The sequence below is a fragment of the Olea europaea genome, unplaced genomic scaffold, assembly GCF_002742605.1.
Source record: "Olea europaea var. sylvestris unplaced genomic scaffold, O_europaea_v1 scaffold1573, whole genome shotgun sequence".
In the NCBI taxonomy this organism is placed as follows: domain Eukaryota; kingdom Viridiplantae; phylum Streptophyta; class Magnoliopsida; order Lamiales; family Oleaceae; genus Olea; species Olea europaea.
Window position 1 is genome coordinate 58,671 of NW_019233342.1, and position 23,608 is coordinate 82,278.

Sequence of the window (23,608 nt, forward strand, 5' to 3'; positions counted from 1 at the left end):
CTTGTTCAAATGGCGGAAATAATCGACCTCGAAGATTCCATAAGATAAAAATCCCTTAAAGAAAAAGGAGCAGATGACCAAGATTGTCCTGTTGAGGAGCAAGGTAAACAAGTGGCTGAAAGTAATTTAAGTAAAGAGATTTGATAAGTTGTGCTTATGTTAAGTATGTGCTAAAATAATTATTGTCCACAAGAGTTCCACGTAAGTCCCAATGGATCGTGTCCATTAGGATTGTATTATGGCCGAGGTTCATCCAAAGAATAAAATGCATCGATCGCCAAAGCACCATTTAACCAGACATGACAAACACGTGGATTAAAAGACAACTGGAGCCTTGTTCAAATGGCGGAAATAATCGACCTCGAACATAGACTCATTATAAGCATACATTCTAATACAATCAAATCAACATGATCATCCGTACAAATTCATGCTTGTACATTATAAGTTGTATGATAAATATCATGAAGCACAAAACTCAATCAAAATATTAGTACTTGGATTTAATCACAACTTCAAGCATAATGACGACGGACGAGTGTGTCCACTCACAAAAAAAAAAAAAAATCTTAAAATTGTCTATAAAATGGGGTCATTAGAACAACCAGGAAAAGATTAAAATCAAAGGGTTAAACAACTAAATGAAGGAAAATCTTAGAGATTCAATCTTTCCCTTTGAAAAATTCGCTTCAAACAATGTAAAAATTGAGGTCAGCATTATTTGAGATCTTTGGGTGAAGTAGCGAATTTAAGTAATCTTTTTAATTTTGAAGAAAATAAAGATGAGTAAGTAAAAGAAACTTCGCTAACTAGTTGGGCGAAGTTGTAACTCAATATATGGAAGTTCCAAATAATATAGTTCTACTTTTTTTCTTTGAAGCCAATAATTAAGTTCTACTTCTTTAAGCATTTATATATTGCTATTTTTTGCGGTTTTTTATTTTTTTGAATAAGGTTGCTGACAATAATACACAAACAATAAAAAGTGATCGCAACAGAATTGAAATATTTTTACTTATAATCTAAAAAATATTTTCTTTTTTTGAAACAAATCGATAAACACACATATTGAAAGAAAGTACAATTGCTTAAGTAAAGCAATTAGAAAGTAAAATAAGGAAAGTTAGCAATGACTTTAGTACTTGTTCCACCATAGCGTCTCTCCCTTTTCTGAAATGAACTCGAGGCCTCTGAAATCTTCTTCATCAAAGTCGGGAAATTTTTTCTTCGAAAAGAAGATCTCCGTATAGGCCAACTGCCACAAGTAGAAGTTGCTGATTCTTTGCTCACCACTTGTTCGTATAAGCAAATCAGGATTAGGAAATTCAACACTGTTTGTTTCCAGTTCCTTCTCAAATCTCAAAATGGATTTCATTTACGTATTCCACTTGGAAAAGTCATCTTTAACTTTGCCCGCTATGCTTTTAGCGGCCTACATTGTGTCGTTTCTGTAGGAAAACAAGTCGCTAGTGGATGAAACCAATTGTATTAGTTTTATTCAAATGCAATAGCCGACTATTGAAATTAATAACCATAAGGCAAACGATTTCAATTTATCAAAAAAAATTCCGTTTCAGAGTTTTCCAACGGCTAGAAAAAAACTTTAGCAATATAAAATCAGAAATATAAGTTAACTGCAGGCTAAAACTGTAAATAATGAATCTAGAAGCTGCACACTATGGAACTACAAACTGCATAAATTAAATAGTAATGCGAAAATAATCTGCAGAAATAAATAGAAACTGAAACTGTAAGGATAAACTGAATCTGCAAAGAAACTACACGAACTGCAACGAAATAAATCTACAGAAAGAAAACACAAACTGCAGCAGATTTCAAATCGAGGCATGTGCGTGCACAATTTCCTTAAGACACCGTAGGTGATGGAGGTTCAGTTCGAGCGGCTATCTCCCAGGATACAACGGTAATAAGCAGAATCCGAGCTCCGCGGTCCTACTCCGGCGAACTGATATAGTATCCGAACAATATCACCACAAGAACAAGACCTTACTGGACAGGAATGCAGAAAAGAGGAAACTGTGTCTATAGGAATGTAGGTGAGATTTTCGAGTGTGTTAGATTGCTGGAGAATGAGCCTTTTTATAGGCATACTGCCCATTAATATTGTGACCATTGGGGGTCTATTGGAGTTTTTTCAGTTTCAGAAACTCAAAAGTCATTGGAGAAAGTAAAAAAAAAATGGCAAAACGTGGGCTCTCCGATGGGGCCATTTTTGTCTTGTTCGGTCCGACATTCATGTGCGCAGGTTGCGCCCGCACCCAAATTCAAGGTCCAAAGGCTATTTCGGTTCGTGATTTGCACCCCCCTGCGCGCACACGTGGAGAGAGCCTCTTTGCGACACATAATTACACATCTCCAAAGCATAGCCATATGTAAAGTGGTTTAAGTTTCCTTGGTTTTCCTATGTGGGATAAATGCATTGTTTTCCTACAAAACCAACTTCCAATGACTAATTTTGAGCTCCAATTTCTCATTCACCCGAGCTTCGTTTTTGGGAAATAAATACATGAAATCGATGTTCTCGTCGAGGAGAACACATATCAACTTTGATATTCCAAATTTGACCAACAGGTCCCATCTAAAATTGTGCCAAAAGTGAGCTGTTCACTCAATTTTTTTCCAACAATCCCCTACATGAATGAAAATTGGGAGAGACACGAAACGTGAGACACAAGACTTGGTGATAAAGTTCAGCGGTTGAATCCGGCATAGGATAGGTAGGTGTTACCCTTTGAATCTTCCCTTATGAAAGCATATTTACTTTACTGGCTGACCAGTAGACGCGATGTCCTTGAACTGTTCTACCATTTGTGTAAACGATGATATACCTCACACAGGATTCTTCCTAACACAATCCAGTTCTCATTGTTATATTCGTTTTGGCCATGAACATATGCCTGGTTCTGTGAAAGTTCTTAAGAATTGAGCCCCACACAATTCTCTTAGAAGCGGGCCCACTTCTCTCTCACATAGGTGATTTCTTATTACAAGTAACCCGTATCACTTGGCTCGATTTACGACGCATAAGAATCATTAAAAGCCTATTGCTTAACCTTCAACCTTACAGGCATCACTGTTATATCATAGGAATGGACAGGAGGTAATACCCCTACAGTGATTTTATCAAGTCTTTACAATTAGGTTTTCCCATTGAACCTAGATCTTGGGATCCCCAGTCAACTAGGTTGGGTTTTCCTTTGTAATGACTTACTCTTTCTAGGGTTTAAGTCCCATTCCTTACGATGATTTCATAACTAACTCTCTATTTAACCCTTTGGTTAGCGGATCCGCAATGTTATCTTTTGACCTTATATAGTCACTAGTGATAACTCCAGTTGACAGTAGTTGTCTTATGGTATTGTGTCTACGACGTATATGTCTAGACTTACCATTATATATATTACTCTGTGCCCTTCCTATTGCCGATTGACTGTCACAATATATGCAAATTGCTGGCACAGGTTTTGACCATCTTGGAATATCTTCTAAGAAGTTGCGCAATCATTTAGCCTCTTCACCATATTTATCTAGAGCTATAAACTCAAATTCCATTGTAGATCAGGCTATAACCGTTTGCTTAGAGGATTTTCACGATATGACAGCACCACCCAATGTGAACACATATCCACTGGTGGATTTTGAGTCTTTTATATTAGATATCCAATTAGCATCACTGTATCCTTCAATGACTGTTGGATATCTAGTATAATGTAGTCCATAGTCACGAGTATATCTTAAGTACCTTAGTACTCTTACAATTCCTTTCCAGTGATCAGCTCCTGGATTACTCGTGTATCTATTCAAATTACTGACTATGTAGGCTATGTCTGGTCTAGTACAACTCATTGAGTACATTAGACTTCTGATAACTCTCAAGTATTCTACTTGAGAGATACTTTCTCCTCTGTTTTTAGACAGATGTTGACTCGTATCTATTGGTATTCTAGCCAAGCCAATATCATCCTTATGGAATTTTCCTAAAATTTTGTCCACATAATGTGACTGACTTAGAACAAGCCCATTTGACGTTCTTGAGATTTTCACTCCAAGTATAACATCAGTTAAACCCATATCTTTCATGTCAAATCTCGAGTTTAACATATTTTTAGTGGATTCAATCATTTTATTGTCACTACCAACAATAAGCATGTCGTCAACGTAAAGACATAAGATGACATATACATCTTTAGTGTCTTTAACGTAAACACATTTGTCACATTCATTGATTTTAAATCCACTCTCAATCATGACATTGTCAAATTTTTCATGTCATTGTTTTGGTGCTTGTTTCAAGCCATATAGTGATTTCACTAGTTTACAGACTTTCTTTTCCTGTCCTGGTGACGAAAACCCCTCAGGTTGTTCCTTGTAAATTTCTTCTTCTAAATCTCGATTTAGAAAGGCAGTTTTAACATCCATTTGATGTACTTCAAGATTTCGCAAAGCGGTAATCGCAAGTATCATCCTAATAAATGTTATTCTCGTCACTGGAGAATACGTATCAAAGTAATCAAGGCCATTCCTTTGTTTGTAGCCTTTAATTACTAATTTGGACTTATACTTCTCGATAGTTCCATCTGCTTTCATTTTTCTTTTGGAAATCCATTTGTAGCCTAGTGGTTTGCTTACTTGAAAAAGATCCACTAGTTCCCACGTATGATTTTGCAGTATGGAATCTATTTCACTTTCAATGGCTTTTTTTCATTGAGGTCCTTTCGAGGAATTCACTGCTTCTTGATAACTTTGAAGTTCACTTTCTAGCATATAGGTCAGAAAATTAAGACCATAAGATTTTTCTATCCTTTCCCATTTGCTGCATCTAACCTCAGTCTCCTCTTCCAATTCTTCGTTCGGACTATTTTCAATCATTATCTCATATGTTCGTTTAGAGGAGCTGGTTTCCTCTTTGGATCTGTATGGAAATACTTCTTCAAAGAATGTAGCATTCCTTGATTCCATTATCGTGTTTTTGTGTATGTTTGGAATTTTTGAATCATACACAAGAAAGTGATACGCACTGCTATTATGTGTATAGCCAATGAAGACACGGTCTATAGTTTTCGGGCCTATCCTTACATTCTTTGGTGGTGGAACAACCACTTTAGCAAGACACCCCCACACTCGCAAGTGTTTATAGGTAAACATTCTTCCTTTCCATAACTCATAAGGGGTCTTTTCCGATTTCTTTCGGGGCACCTTATTTAAAAGGTAATTTGCTGATAACACAGCTTCCCCCCACATGTTCTGAGGTAACCCAGAACTTACGAGCATTGCATTCATCATCTCTTTTAAGGTACAATTTTTCCGTTCAGCAACACCATTTTGTTGCGGTGAATAAGGGGTGGTGGTTTCATGTATGATTCCATGTTGTGCACAGAATTCAGCAAATGGTGCTTCATACTCACCACCTTGATTACTTCGCAGCACCTTGATTTTCTTATTAAGTTGATTCTCAACTTCATTCTTATAGAGAATAAATTTCTCTATAACTTCATCCTTGCTTTTAAGCAGATATATATAGCAGTATTTTGTGCTATCGTCGACAAAAGTAATAAAATACTTGTTACCACCTCTTGTTTGTACAAGTTTTAGATCACGCACGTTGCTGTGAACTAAATCTAGTGGTTCTATGTTCCGTTCAATTGATTTAAATGATGACCTTGTCAATTTTGTTTCAACACAAGTTTCACACTTATGTCTGGAATCATTATTGAACTTAGGTATGTAGTTAGAGTTAACTAGTCTTTGTAAGGTATCATAGTTAACGTGTCCTAGTCTACCATGCCACAAATTGGAAGACTCAAGCAAATAAGCAGAAGAACTTGCTTAATTCATTTTTGGTTTCACAACCATTACATTGAATTTAAACATACCGTCAGAAATATAACCTTTTCCAACAAACATCCAACTTTTTGACAGAATGACTTTGTTTGACTCAAAAACAATGCGGAAACCATGCTTATTCAAAAGCGACCCGAACACTAAATTCTTGCGAATTTTCGACACATAAAGCACATTGTTGAGAGTCAGCTCCTTTCATGAGGTCATCTTTATAACCACTTTTCATTGACTTTTGATTTTAGAAGTTGCTGAATTTTTCATGAACAACTTCTTCCCATTCTCAACAGCTTCGAACGTATCAAACATCTATTTATCAGAGCACACATGCCTTGTAGCACCGGTGTCAATCCACCAATCTTTAAGGTTTGAACCCACCATATTTACTTCAAAAATGACTGCTGCGAGATTCAGCTTTGACACATCTTGTGCCATGTAGTCAACCACGTTCGCTTCTTTCTTCTTCTTCGGTAATCTGTACTCTGAAGACTTGTGACCCACTTTGTCACAATTGAAGCATTTCCCTTGGAATTTCTTCTTGACAATTCCACCCTTCGGTCCTTGCTTGGTTCTTTTGCCACCGGATGGTCCAGACTTGTTTTTGTAGGTCTTACTACTTTTACCAAGCTCCACAACATTGGCTTTGGCCACACCAGGATTGAACCAGTTCTTCTCGGAACTCTTGTTGTCTTCTTTGATTCGAAGTCTAACAACGAGTTCTTCGACGTTCATTTCCTTTCGTTTGTGTTTTATATAGTTCTTGAAATCTTTCCACGCAAGGGAAATTTTTCTATAATTACAGCCACCTGAAAAGTTTCAATCAACATCATTCTTTCGGCATGAATTTCGTGAAGGATCACTTGGAGTTCTTGCACTTGACTAATAACAATTTTAGAGTCCACCATCTTATAGTCTAGGAATTTACCGACTATAAACTTTTTAGCCCCGGCATCCTCAGTTTTGTATTTTCGGTCCAAGGACTCCCACAATTCCTTAGCAGTTTTCATGGTGCTATACAAATTGTACAGCGCATTTGCTAGGCTGTTCATGATATAATTTCGGCACAGAAAGTCCGAATGCTTCCAAGCATCAAGTGCACTCAATGCTTGTACATCTCCCTCGCCCTCATTAAGCTTTGGAGCAGTTTCAGTCAAGAATCTCGCAAGATTCAAGGTGGTTAAGTAAAAAGCATTTTCTACTGCTACCTTTTGAAATTCAAGCCATTGAATTTCTTCGATTTTTCTCCATGATTAACCGGAACAGTTACAGTTTGGCCAGTTTGGCTTATAACATGACTTGGCATTCTAGCCACAGTTTGAGCTACAACGGAGCTTGGCCCTTGAGCCACATTAGAACCCACAGCCTGATTTCCAGCAGGAACATTTTGGGTCACATCCATGTTGTTCGATTCGATTGCCATTTCTGAAAACAAAGTAAATATTAGTTCCAAGTAACTAAAATTCAGTTAAACCAAAAACCAACTCTTGTTTTCCGAATTTTGAAACTATCTTAAGTTTGTAGGAAAACAAGTCGCTAGTGGATGAAACCAATTGTATAAGTTTTATTCAAATGCAATAGCCGACTATTGAAATTAATAACCACAAGGCAAACGATTTCAATTTATCAAAAAAATTCCGTTTCAGAATTTTCCAAAGGTTGGAAAAAAATGTTTAGCAACATAAAATCAGAAATATAAGTTAATTGCAAGCTAAAACTGTAAATGATGAATCTGGAAGCTGCACACTATGGAACTACAAACTGCATGAATTAAATAGTAATGCGAAAATAATCTGCTGAAATAAATGAAAACTGAAACTGCAAGGATAAACTGAATCTGCAAAAAAACTACACGAACTGCAACGAAATAAATCTGCAGAAAGAAAAAAAACTGCAGCAGATTTCAAACCAAGGCATGTGCATGCACAGTTTCCTTAAGACAGTTTCGCCCCCTCACCGTAGGTGCTGGAGGTTCAGTTCGAGTGGCTGTCTCCCAGGATAAAATTGTAATAAGCAGAATCTGAGCACTGTGATCCTACTCCGGCGAACTGATATAGTATCCGAACAATATCACCACAAGAACAAGACCTTACTGGACAGGAATGCAGAAAAGAGAAAACTGTGTCTATAGGAATGTACGTGAGATTTTCGAGTGTGTTAGATTGCTGGAGAATGAGTCTTTTTACAGGCATACTGTCCATTAATATTGTGACCATTGGGAGTCCATTGGAGTTACTGCCCATTAACACTGTGACCATTGGGAGTCCATTAGAGTTTTTTCAGTTTCAGAAACTCAAAAGTCATAGGAGAAAGCCAAAAAACATTGGCAAAACGTGGGATCTCCAATGGGACCATTTTTGCCTTGTTCGATCCGACATTCATGTGCGCAGGTCGCGCCCGCACCCAAGTTCAAGGTCCGAAGGCCATTTCGGTTTGTGATTTGCACCCCCATACGTGGGCACGTGGAGAGAGCCTCTATACGACACATGATTACACATCTCCAAAACATAGTCATATATAAAGTGATTTAAGTTTCCTTGGTTTTCCTATGTGGGATAAATGCATTTTTTCCCACAAAACCAACTTCCAATGACCAACTTTGAGCTCCAATTTCTCATTCACCTGAGCTTCATTTTTGGCAAATAAATACATGAAATCGATGTTCTCACGGAGGAGAACACATATCAACTTTGATATTCCAAAATTGACCAACGGGTCCCATCAAAAATTGTACCAAAAGTGAGCTGCTCACTCAATTTTTTCCAACAGTATCGTCCACTGTAGTTTATAGCTATTAGAAGAAGATGGATTCGAGTGTTGCCTCTTGTTGTCTCCTCTGCTTTGGCTATAAGTTTCTGCGATGACTCTTGAAGTTTCGATTTGTCTCCAATTGCTGATACATGCACATTGTATCTGCCAAGTAGAAAGAAGAGCTTTGCTAGAAATTCAGGGCCACATGGAAACATGAGCTAGACATATAATTTACTCTCTAATACTTTCCAATCTCATTCCTTTTTCTCTTTTTTTTTTGTAGGGATTAAAATAAAAGTTTTAGTAGATTTCGATAGAAGTTGATGAAATATATGGTTAAAAAGTTATAAAACCCATAAAATATGTAATTTAAATGAATTATTGACTTTTACTCAAATTAAAATCTGGTACCAAACAAGGACAGATTATGAAACAAGAAATTTATATAGACTTGTTTGAGCCACATTATTTTCAAAAAAATATATTTTTCAACAATGATTTGACATCATTTTAATCACACATTCTTCAATAAGATAATATTACACGTAAATCTAAAACTATTCCTTATTTTTTAACCACACATTTCTCATTGATTTGACATGAATAATGCATTTTTTCCTAGAATGTGGCTCAAACATGTATTTTTTGTTCTATCATCGAGTTATTATTATTATTATATTTTTTGGGATAATGTTCAAAGAGATACAATAAGTCCTACTTTTATTTTGTTAATGAAGTTTATAAAATTTTAAATCAAAATCAACGATCAATTTTAAACATAAATTTTTATGGGAATCGGGATGTACAACTTCTATTAAATTTTCAATCACAAACTTCATCAACTTTTATCAAAATTTACTAAAAAAATTAATTTTTAACAAAATCAAAAGATCTAAAAATATAATTATTACCCTACGTCCAAAACTTTAGACCTACTTTTGGGAAATCAATGTGCCTTCCGATCCATCCAATAGTTTGATTTTTGGATTAATACACGTGACTAAAATAATAGGTACACAGTTAACAAAATTTACATTCCAGTCTAGAAGATTTGTCAAATATTTCATATTGAATCTAGTTAACTGAAGTCAGGTCCCATGGCCCTCTTAAAATTGTATTTCTTTTTCCTTCAATATTAATAGTGGGTACAAGAAATCATTTCAACCAAAAGAGAGAGAAAGAAAATAAACAAAGAATTTGACTTAGATTTTAATTTGTGCCAAACAAGGGCAGATTAAAAAACAAGAAATTTATTTGTATTTTTTGTTTTATCATCAAGTTATTATTATTATTATTATATTTTTTGGGTTAACGTTCAGAGAGATACAATAAGCCCCAATTTTCTTTTGTTAAAAAGTTGATAAAATTTTAAATCAAAATCAACGATCAATTTTAAACATAAATTTTCTGGGATTCGGGATGTACAACTTCTATCAAATTTTCAATTTTATATTTAATCAACTTTTATCAAAATTTACTAAAAAAAATTAATTTTTAACAAAATCAAACGAGCTAAAAATATATTTATTACCATACGTACAACACTTTAGACTTACTTTTGGGAAATCAATGTGCCTTCAGATCCATCCAATAGTTTCATTTTTGGATTAATACACGTGACTAAAGTAATAGGTACACGGTCAACAAAATCGACTGCGCTATTTGCACAGCACCCCTGTCCACAGGGTGCCTCATGTCTCACACCCTGTGCACAAGCACCCTGTGCACAGGGTGCTGTGCAAGGAGAGTTTTCTCAACAAAATTTACATTTCAGTCTAGAAGATTTTGTCAAATATTTCATATTGAGGTCCCATTTGTGACCCATTTTTGTAAGAATGAGAATGAAAAATATAATCGTTATGGGATCCACACAAGAGATAGAAAGTCAAATATGGTGGTTTGATGTGATAGATAATGGTCATATTTTTCATTTTGTGACCAAAGAATAAAAATCAAACAGGGCTGAATCTAGTTAACTGAAGTCGGGTCCAATGGCCCTCTTAAACTTGTATTTCTTTTTACTTCAATATTAATAATGTGTACAAGAAATCATTTCAACCAAAAGAGAGAGAAAATAAACAAATTTAAATATCTGTCGGAGAAAAAAGTAAGAGTTCTAAAAGTACCTCATAATTTCCTCCACATATCTTTGTCCTACCTCTTCAAATAAGCCCATGAGAAAATCAACCTCCCCCTACACCATAGAAATGTGAAGCATAATTGAATACTTTAGGGAATGCAGTCAAAGAAAGTTAAGAAATCTTGCCCCGGTTTGATTTGGCCAAAAATCAAAATTTCGTAGATTTTGAAAAAAATTGATAAAACGTGGGATTAAAAAATTGATAAAAGTTGTGGGTCCAATAAAATATGTGATTAAAATTAATTATTGACTTTAACTTAGAGTTTTATAAACTTTTTTAGCTAACTCAAACTGGACATGTTATTTTCATGCATGCAAATATTGCCCTGGGGTAGAACATCATGCACGGTTAAACTCCAGTGATCATGACTATTAAGTTGTGATCGAGTACTTTACTTTTGGTCGATCCCAATTCTCTGTTGAAGACGCATTTTCTCTAAGTCCTATTGAACTGACTGCTACATAAGGCTATATTTACCCGACCTGAGAGCTCTTTTCATTGGTCTAACCGCCATACTATTCAATTCAAATACGGAAAGAATTTTGATTCCCCAATTGTCACAGACAAATGCAATCTTCTTTGTTACACGTTGTTGTAAAATTTTAGTTTCGCAAGTGTACGACCCGTAACAAGTAATAGTGGACTTAAGAGTTCGGATTGACGATCCCATAAGGACTATTTTCTAGCACTTAATTCAATTTTTCTTTAACTACTATTTGACTAAAACAAATTAAAAGTAAAATCTGAGTTTTAATTTAAATTCTAGAAAATAAATGGATGTTCACACGATTGGTTGGAGAATCAAATAATGAATGGATGTTATGGCAGAATAATTTCACCAATTAATCACATTTACATCTCAAATTAAAACTCAATTCTAATATAGTGCTCGGTCGAATTCTCCTATTGTATTCAATTTACCTCTCTCGAGTTCTCATTGAGCATATTCAACTAATTAAATTTCATTTCTCTATACAAATTCAACTTAGTTAAATGAGTTCTATGTCCTAAAAATTCAATTATGACCGCAATAAATGATATAGGTATCTCTACTCGTTATACCAATGTACTGAATTTTAGTACATAGTCTAAATCCTAAAATCATATATCTATTTGTAAAAAATTCACAAAAATCATCAAATTATTGATCAGATAATTTAATGCATTCAACTCATAGCAAAATCAACACATGAAAAAATTAAAAACTGAGAATCTTAATAAGAGAATGCAAAGGATCCCAATTGGTTACATTATTTCCCTTAACAATGAATTTAGCTACTCATAATGTAAGAAGAAAAATAGAAAATTGTCTTAGAATACATCACTGGATTTGTAATAAAGATGTAGAAGAAAAAGTAGAATTATTGCACCAAGATCTTCTTCCCCTTCCAATGAATGCTTCTAATTTTCAATTGTTTGGTGTTAATCTTTTTGAATTTCTCTTTTGAATCTCCCTTTTTGCTCTCTTGTCTCCAATGTGTCAAGAACCCTTCAAAAGTATGAGAAATATGTATTTATAGGTGCCCCTCCGTTTTGTATAGAAGTAGGGTTTTTATGGATTTAAAACGGCCCAAAAAAATGCGCCCTGGATACTTAGTCGCAGCGCCTAGGTGTTACAAGACAGTGCCTAAGCACTGATGATAGCGCCTGGGCGCTATGATTGCGGCACCTAGGCGCTGCCTCTCGGGTTCAATTTTCATCTTTTTTTCAATTTCATAGCGCCTAGGCGCTATGAATGCAGCTCCTAAGCGCCGTCTTTCTGTCCCAATTCCATGTTTTTGGCCTCTTCGTCCACTTTAATACCTCTTTTCGCATTGCCTCTCCTAATTTTCAAAACAACACTAACAAACACATCAAAAACATTCTATACAAGATCTAGCATTTAATCAAGCTAAAATTGTACAAAAATCATGAGTGAAACAAACTCATCACACGTCCACCAAACAGATGATTAAGCTCCAACGATAAGCTTCTCTCCTTGAAATATTTCAAGCTACCATCCAAAATAATAGCAATGTGTTTAGGCATAAGCTCTGGCTTGAGACCTTCAGGAAATACCTCCTGCATGGGCCCTGATTTTATGGCAGAAAGCTTGCCCGAGAAAAAGGCCTTTTTTCCTCTCCCATTGTATAGTACTCCGGTGATTCCACACAAGAGGAAATCGTAAGTCATCTTGCATAGCGAGCATAACAGATGAATTGATTCCCAGGAAGGAAAATGCAGATGGATTGACTAAACATGCCATGTTTTGAAAGCACTAACCCGTTCCTATGTTTTCGAACCCTCTCAATATATGAGCAAATTTATAAATGAATTCCCAAGTAAACTGAATATGCTTGATTAACGCTTCTCCTAGCACTGTTATTTATGCTGCAAGTATTAAATCAAGTGTCAATTACAATTTTTAATTAAGAATCAAGTAATTAAGTTTAAGTTGTAAGAAATTACAACTCACTCATGTTGCTTGGAAGTAATCTTTTATATAGTTGTTAGGGATTTAATTACGAACAATTAAAACTACGTTGCGAAATGTTGCCGCGTTAATTTATTTTATTTTGAATTTTATCTTAGTCTCGAATGGAGACTAATGACTTGGTGCATCTTCGTTATTACTACTTTAGCTAGATTGTTATTAATTGAGAGCGTACAAGTTAGAATATCCAATCTTGTTTTTAATGAGAGATTTCTACTTATTTACAAGATTCTCTAAGTTCGAGTGCATTACTTTTATCAAACCATTAATTGAGAGAGGAAAGTTTGATATTCAAGATGTTGTAGTTTGATCCAAATTCCAGTGATTATTGGAGTTTTGATTAAAGTGGTCTTGAAGAGATCAAATTATGAACCTGAGAGAAAAGTCTTCAAATTTTTGTTAGCCTAATGCTCGAGTGGCGTCATCAAAATTTCAACAAAGACTTAGGCTCGCCTATCACCACTTGGCATGCAAGCGACAGGATTATCCTACCCAATCCCATTTCGTGTTTTAACCCATTTTCAGGACTCTTATTTATCTATAACTCAAATTTTAGGGTTCATATATATTCTCCACAACTTGTATTGAGGTATACTATTCATACAATATCTTGAAAGTTCTAGATCTTAATTGAGAGTATTGAGATCTTTTTATAGACACAATTACTATCGATTATAGTAAAATTCTCCCCCTTTGCCTATGATTTTTTCCTATATTGAATTTTCACTTAAATCTTGATGTTCTTGCTTATTTTATTATTGTAATTATCTTGCGATTAATTCATAATACAAGGATAGGTTAACTACTACTCCAAAGACGAATTTATTGATCTAAAGCACAACAATTTAATCAAAATATGAATTGAATATGATTATTAAGGTTCATTGGTGAATTTGGAACTAAAGCTCGAACTCAAGTCATTCTATATGTGTGTTCTTTGTTAGTGTTAGCTTTACCTAAGGTGAAATCAATATTCAGTACTAATGGGAGGACGATACACTACTCATCTTATATTACTTGTATATGATATTGTGTTGGAATTGGTTCAAAAATTAACCTAAAATTGGTTAAGTGTAAAACTGGGAAAATGAAAAGGTTGACTTCGTGTGAACTTCGGTCGAATGTTCGGACTTGATCCGATGGTCAAATTATAAAAGTAAATAGACCTATTTATTCTACTTGTTGAGTAGATTGTCGTGATATATTTGAAATCTCGAAACCAATTCTAGAGGAAAGAGAAATTGCGGTCCAAATTTGGAAGAATGAAGTGTTGCAACTTTTCGAAAGGCTGTAGCTTTGAAATGAAGTGTTGCAACTTTTCGAAATGAAATATTGCAACTTATCATGAAAACTACTGGATTTGGAGTGTGTCCCTTCACCCACAACCCTTCATCTTCTATATATAGGACCACTTGGATGTGTATTTGTCATTCTAATTCATTCTATAATTCCATACTATTCATTTCGTGTTAAGTTACATAAAACACTTTGTAGAAGTGATTATCTTTTATATCAAAATCATTGTTATGGTAGATAGGGAATTCCGTTCGAGTTCGTTGGTCAAAACCATTTGGAGTGCTCCTATGGTTTGACGTGGTCGTTGTATCTTGAGAGATGATTGTCGAAAAATCATTAGCACCGATGCTAGGCAAATTCATCTTAAGGAAAGAGTTATACTCACCTCGGCCAATCTTATTTCTAATTTTCATTTCTTCATATTTGATTTCAGAAAATGATTAATTTTATTTATATGGTTTATGCAAGGTTCGATATGAAAAATCATATGTTTTAATTCAAGAATGGAAATGCTCAGATTCGATAATCATAGTTAGTTTCTCAAACTCCATTTCGGTAAGTTAAAACCTTGTTTCGATTTCGTGAACGTGTAAGTTACGTTTTTGTGAATACAATAGGCACATTTGAATCAGTGTATTCCCCAACAATCTTAAGATAAATTTTGTTAAGTGCTTGTAAAATTATATTTGCAATAAGGATCGTGATATTGTATAAACCATGTTGACTGCGGCATATCAAAACCAATAATTGTATGCTTGATGGTGCATGTGTATGGAAAAACGTGTCCTTCAAAGAAGTGGAACAATTCGTACATTTGAATTTATAGCAGAAGTGGCTTTTGTGCTCTGTATCATAAAGGTCATCAAGATTTTGCATTCCTATTATCATACGTGCATTCAGAACGTTTCCAATTTTAAATGTTAGTTTATTTTCTGGCATCTTTTCAATTAATATGATAATATTAGACGATGGTTAGGGGCCAAAGGTTGTATGATAGTTGGTTGCATGACAATATGATGCATTTACATCCCTGATATGTAAAAACGGCTCTATACGAAGAAGTCATCAAGTGTCCATAATTATGTTATTGGAATAACCTGTAATACAAATAATTATAAGTTCATTGATGATCATGGGTTGCATGTATTGTTTGGATTGAAGAACCACATATAGGTTTTATATGGATTTTTATAATTCATTTAATTCAATAAATAATAGATAATGGTCCTATGGTCGAATGGCCAAAAATGCATGACTACCAATGTGTGTCTTTCCATGAATTTGAACAAGCACAATTGCATGAAAAAAGAAATTATCTCATGGAGGAAATTGTAAGTTCCTTTGGTTGGACCCATATGGTTAAATGGGTAACATTTTTATCGCAAATTATTTTAAAGTAAAATTGCTTGTCCAATTATTCGGAAATGAAATTATTTTATAGAGCACAGATAGTGTAAAGGATAAAAACCATGTTATACAAAGATTGTGTAATTCTTCTAAGAAAGAAAATTGTTCTTTCAAGAGAATGTAAATTGAGACATAGTTGAAATCTTTGGATAAATAAACCTCAAACAGTTAAATGAGGATTGCCGAAGGGAGGCATAATGTTTTCAAAGATAGTTCAGAATAATATTGAACTATCTTGCGCACATATATGAATTGGTATTGAAAATTATTCAAATAGTTTATCGAAATAATTTGACTAGTTCAAGGTTTATACCAAATCTATGGTTGACCATTTGGTTTTGGTCAATTCAACTGATTGATACTAGGATCAATGATTAAGGAAGTGTATTGACTTCCACAAGATATTGGTATTCCTGGTCACAACATGGAATATACATACACAACGAGTGTATAAATGTTTGGAATATAAGTTGCTATTCCTTCACTTTGGTCATGATGAATTGGATATTGTTAAAACCAACTTGAGTCCAATAATGAATGGATGGAAATAAGGAAATTATTCATAACCATTGCACATATGAGGATGCCAATTATTTGATGAAAGTATATGAACTTTCATGATGATTCCATTGATCAGAATATGATAATGACATGGTAAATTACTTGCTAAAATTTCATATCTTATTGAGATTATACTAACTTTGACTATGATGATGGCCTCAATAAATTTGATAAGTGAGATGATTTAGTGGAAATCATTATTTATTTATGAGAATTCAGCTGCTTATTTATTTGGAATTGTTGGAAAATCGTAGAAATTTTTGCATGGAAAGATGTGTCTCTTCATTTATGGAAAGACGTGTCTCTTCATATGGAGAATCATGACTTTTGGTGTGATTATTTTTCAACGGGTATGTCTTTTCATAGAAATTAATTCAAGAGGTGTGTCCTTTTATAGGATTGTGTCTTTTAAGAACACAACTTTTCAATTGATGATTGAAATGAAACTATCATGTGAAATGTCACAAATGTCATAAGTTGCATATGTTTGAAGAAGTTGCAATGCTTAGCCCTCTTTATTTTTGAATTTGACTTCAATCATAAAACCAATTAAGTTGGCATATGTTTTAAAAGCATTGTTGATCCATGTGATGGCCTTGATTTATTTTGGATGATCAAAATTAATTAAATTGAAGTACGTTATATGCAAGTTGACGACCACTACTTTGAAAGTATATGGATTTTCATAAAGCACTCGATACGGATATTATGAATTGAACTATGAAAGAGTTGATGAACTCTAAGTTCCAGTATAACCCAAGAATGTGGGGTTTAAACTTAATACTCGTGAACTTGAGTGAAAAGTTCAAAACTTGTGGATGCAACATTACTAGATTGCATATGTATTCCTAATTGAGGAATTATGGGGGTAACTCAGTTTAACATTCAGGTTTGCTTCTATTTTATAATCATAGAACGATACCTATGAAGGTGGAAAGATAGAAAACCCTTATACTAATTATAAGGATGATATATACTAAGTCTAAAGTGGATAAAATGGGTTGTAAAGCCGATTATGACGTTTGTTTGGACTTGCAAGAACAATTGGAATATATGAAGAATATTCATATAGTTCAACTGCATGGTAATGTTTCAATGATGATACTGAATACCCATAATTCTGAAATTTACTTGTAAACATGGTTGACTAGTGTAATAATTAGATAGAAATCCTCTAATAGTGTTGTTTGAAAATTGATAAAACTTTACATAAAGCTAATGAAGCATGTAGCTTCATGAGAGGATTTTTTGGTGGCGATAATTTGTATCTATCAAATGAAATCGGTCATTTGCTCGCAATAATTTATAAGATACTAAGTCACATGTAATGGTAGGTCTAGACGTATAAGGCATAGACATAATACCATTAAACAGTTGATCTCAATGGTGTAAACTCATGGTACCTTTAAGAGATTTATTGAGAGATTAAGTACATTGCATATTGAAAGGAATGAGATTGAAGCCTACTATGTTAAAGTCCTTGTAATAGTAACCCTACCTTATTGACTGGAGATCCCAAGATCTTGGTTCAAAGAGATAACTGAGTTATAAGGATTCCATGAAGCACTAAGGAAAATAATTCCCTAACTCATTCCTATGATATTGAAGTAAATTCTGCAGAGTTGCAAGAGGTTAAGATAATTTTTTAACGATTCCTATATCTTGATTAAGTCAAGTGGAGTATGACATAATACTCTTAATAGGAGGTCACATATGTGAGTGTGAAGTGTGGCCACTTCAATGAGAATTATTCAAGACTTGAATTCTTTAAACACTTGCAGAATCAAGAAGGGTTTAGGGCAAAAAAGAACTAAGTCATGAAAACCATGAACGGTTTAGGAAAGGCATCTATGTGAGTATCGTTATCTTGGCTTACACTAAAGGCTGAATGGTTCAAGACATCACGTTCACCAATTAGCCGAGTAAGTCCGATGGTATTTCCCTACGGGAGGTTTAAGGCCAGAAGCTACTATCCCCGATGCAATGGCTTTACGCTCTCTCTCTCTCTCTCTCTCTACTTGCATCATATCATAGCATTACATTTACATACTTGAATTGCCATTCATGTGGGGGATTGTTGGAATTGGTTCAAAAATTAACCGAAAATTGGTTAAGTGTAAAATTGGGAAAATGAAAAGATGTGACTTCATGTCAACTTCGGTCGAATGTTCGGACTTGATCCAATGGTCAAATTACAAAAGTAAATAGACCAATTTATTTTACTTGTCGAGTAGATCGTCATGATATATTTGAAATCTCGAAACCAATTCCGGATGAATGAGAAATTGTGGTCCAAGTTTGGAAAATGAAGTGTTGCAACTTTTCGAAATGATGCAAGTTTGAAATGAAGTGTTGCAACTTTTCGAAATAAAGTGTTACAACTTTCCATGAAAAATGCTGGATTTGGGATGTGTCCATTCACCCACAACCCTTCATCTTCTATATATATGACCCCTTGGATGTGTATTTGTCATTCCAATTCATTCCATAATTTCATACTATTTATTTCATGTTAAATTACATAAAACACTTTGTAAAAGTGATTATCTTTTACATCAAAATCATTGTTATGGTAGAGATGGAATTCCTTTCGAGTTCGTTGGTCGAAGCCATTTGGAGTGCTTCTATGACTTGACGTGGTCGTTGTATCTTGGGAGATGATTGTCGAAAAACCGTTAGCACCGATGCGGGGCAAGTTCATCTTAAGAAAAAAGTTATACTCGCCTCGACCAACCGCATCACTTGCATCTAATTTTTTTTCTTATTTCTGAGTTTCATTTGTTCATATTTGATTTCAGAAAATGATTAATTTTATTTATATAGTTTATGCAAGGTTCGATATGAAAAATCACATGTTTTAATTCAAGAATGAAAATGGTCAAATTCAATAATCATTGGTTAGTTTTTCAAACTCCATTTCGGTAAGTCGAAACCTTGTTTTGATTTCGTGAACGTATAAGTTACGTTTTGTGAATACAATATGCACATTTGAATCTGTGTATTCTCCAACATATTGTTCACTTGCGAAATAAATTTTCAACAAACATCATCATCCAGCAGCCCGCGCCCACTTTGTCTTCGGTGCATATGGATTGGGGATGACCCCATCTCGCCAATATTATAACAATCAAATAAACACTGTACAATAATTGGGATTCTCGATTGGAATTTTTCAACTTAATTAGAATTTTTATTGGATAATTGTTAACTCTTTAAACTTTAACAAGACTGTTAATTAGGATTTACTGTTGTTGATCATTGACAATTGTTAATTAAAATACTGTTGATTTTTAATCTTATATGAAATTGTTTATTGGAAAATTGTTTTAAGTAATTTCTTAATGGTTATTTTTCAAATTTATTTGGGTCGTTGCCTTTTGTTGATTAATTGTTGTTTAAACACGTCTTTTTGCAGTTGACCGTTCCTTCGTAGAATTCATGTTGATTTTATTTTTTATTTTTAATTTGAATATCATTTTTATGATAGACATTGGTCAATAAATTTTTGTAAATGTGAAGGAAATAAATGTGTATTAAATTTTAATTTCCATGATGCTTAAATAATCTTTAAGAATCAAAACAAAAATTAGAAGTCCAACCAAAATGGCACCTAAAAGATTATTGATTTGTCTCCATTGGAAAATCGTAGTGGACTATGTGTATTATCCATGAACCATATTACTTAATTAACTTATCCATGAATTTATCAACTCTAATTTAAAACAAAATTTAATCTACTGGTTTGATAATAATTTTTATGAAAAATTGCAGCAACAGTCCCTTATCTTTCACCTTTTTGCAGAATTTACCTTAACCTTCAATGTTTGCTCGTAGAGGTTCCTAACCTTTGAAAAATAAGCACATGAAGTCCAAATTTTGACTAACTTTGACTAATTTTGATCAAATTGAAATGGGCAAAATGGTAACTTTGCTATTATATACATAAAATATTTTTAAAAATTAGAAATAAAATAAAACAAAATAAAATGAAAGAGAAAAGAAATTAGAAAAAAAAAAATCAACTTCTTCCACATCTCACCCATCTCCCATTCCACCCATCCCCAAACCAAAACCCAGAAACAACTCGCCGACCAATATCGCAAACCAAAACCAGCATCTCAAATAACAACACAAAGAATCGCCCCCATTTGCCATTATATACATAAAATAATTTAAAGATCAAGGCCTCCATTTTCTCTCTAACTGTTCACTAAAATTTTTACTTCTCAAACAAAAAGAATTTTCCTCCTAAACTTTATTTTCCCTCACAATACAACTACCCATCTTCAGATTTCATGAAACAGTGCTGGAGCTCCACGAGGGACAGAACAGCCCGTATGCACAGAGAGGTGATTCTTGAAGTATGCTTTGAGTTTGAAGGGTGAAATGGGTTTTACGTGAAACCAAGAAAATGCGGATTTCATGGATTTTGTGGGATGGATTGTAGGGATTTGAGAGATGAGATTTGTAGCTGCCATTGTTGGGGGAAAGCGAAGAAAATGCAAGAGACAATAAAGAAAGATGATGATTTTTTGGTTTGGGCAGGTTCTTAGAATTGGAGATTTCAATTAAGCCCAGCATACATGAGAGAAATTCACAGGGGTTTGCCAGGTCTCTCACTGTAGCATGAAGGCCCTACATGTTAAAAGAGGAAAAAATAAAATAAAATAAAAAATTGCAGCGGATCCCATCCTGTGAGTATCATGGCAGGGACCTGTGTATTCCAAGCAATGTTCTTGGAGATTTAGGCTTAAACCAGTTTCTGGAAAAGATGCACAGAGCTTAGCAATGCGAAATACAGGTACTTGCAGCTCATTTGATTTGACGTCGACAATGGTGTTAGAGGTTGTGACGACATTAGTTATGGTCGTGGGGTGGGGTGGAGTGCGTGGGGCGTAGGAGACACCTTTTTTTATTTCTTTTCTGATTTTTTTGTTTTTTATTCTTCTTTCTGATTTTTTTTAGCTTTTTATAATATAGGCTTGACTAAGTTACTATTTTGCCCTAACCAAATTTGGTCAAAATCAATTTATTTGGTGAACTAACAATCATTTTCATCCATTTCGATTCCAATTACATATTTATGTAAGGTTTGGGACCTTCATTGACACAAATTGAAGGTTAGGGTAAAGTCTAGAAAAATTGAAAAGATTAGAACCGTTGCTGCAATTTTTCCTAATTTTTATTCAAAGGAATTTTCAAAGCGCTTTTGCATTGCAGGCATATTTACTTTTTAAGTTTTAATTGTTTGAATATTGTTGCTTTTGTCTTCTTCCTTTTTTTATTTTTATTTATTTATTTATTTATTTATTTTCTTTTGATAGTTGTTGCTTTGCTGGCACATTTTTAAATGAAATATTATTGTTGTCTTGTCAACTTATTATTGAATAACTTGAATTGTTGTTGCCTTATCGAATTGAGGTTGCCTTATCTTTCTATTTTTAATTCTTTGTTGGTTTATCTTCCCCTCCCCCCTTTTTCATTCATGGTTTTAGAATTTATGACTAGAATGTCTACCTTATGCTATAAGAAAGTATAGTTCATGAAGGATTGACCAAAAATCAACATGTAATTCCTATTGTGCAACACTTCAAGAATGAGAACTTGCTATGAATATCATGTTTAAAATTCTCAACAAGAACAATAAAAATAAATGTCCTTTAATGACTTTTTTGTTACATATAAATTTTATTACATTAACTTTCTTAAATTTCAGTCCCTTAACAAAAATTCTAGATCTGGCCCCGTAAAGCTATTTGTTTTCTGGTAAGTGAAATAAGTTAGTGAGGATTTTAGTATTTGTTTCCACCATATTTGCACATTGTATCTACAGTAAAAGTAAAGAATAATGCAAGTTTTTAATTTTAAGCACAATCCCTCTTCTAATTAACCTTATAGGCAGGTAGAGACAGGACATGAAGAAAGTAGCAAGTATTTATTCTTTGTTATTGTTCCCTATTGTGTAGTTCACCTATTAAATACACCACTTATGTTTATTGTTGATTTTATCGTCAAGTCTTTTTTGGGTTTCCCAGAACGTAAGAATGCACTTAAAATATATTAACGTCATCTTTCTTAAAATTTAATTTGCTTCCACGGTTTGGCCAATTTTCTAATTTCGACAAAGGGTTGCAAAAATTGATTCTTAAGATACAATGAATCTCTCAAAGATTTTTGATAACTTAGTTGTTCATAGAACCATTAATAATACACACTTACATGCAGGCACATAGATACTATGTGGCCCTTCTAACAAAATTTACGTTTTAAGTCAGAAAATAGACTTAGAGATTACCCCATAAATTCCTCCTGATCGTTTTGCATTACCTCTTCAAACAGGCTCATCAAAGCGTCAACCTGCTCCTACTCCATACGAGCGTGAATCATACTTAAATACTGAAGAAACAATCCAGAAGTTATAGATTATATATCTTGCATGCAAATATTGCACTGGGTAGAACATCTTGAACAGTTTCATTTCAAGTGATGACTGTTAATTGTGATTGAGTGCATTTACTTTGGGTCGAACCCAGTTCTCAGTCGAAAATGCAAAGATGGAAACTGTTGGATAATTTATTGCTTTAAATTATTGGATCTTTCATGTTAAATCATCAAGAAATTAAAGAACTATAGCGGAAGTGTACCTGAATCAAACATGGTTATTTGCAATAATTGAATCCTGCGATTTTGTCTTCCAAATCTACACGCAGTATCCTTTTTCTCTCTGTGATGGGATGCAGTAGAGAATGAATAATACATACGTGTGATTTGGGGACTATAACCATATATATATATAGCGACGCCCTTTGACGTAATTCGGCCCATCATAGAATTAGGACTTGGGCCCGGTCTCTACACATATGTAAACCCACACTTTAATTGGATACATTAAAACCCAAAATCGAAATCTCATTAGATCACTTTAATAGGGCTCAACCGAGTTCGATAGCTTTTAATTTAACACACAATTATTCATACATATAAGCCCATCGATGGATTAAAAAATCCTTACAATCTCCCACTTGAGCTATATGTGTCACATTATAATTGTGCATTAAATATAACCTTATGAGTACTCAGAATTTTTCTATCATCATCGAATGCATCCCCAAACAATTCCGTC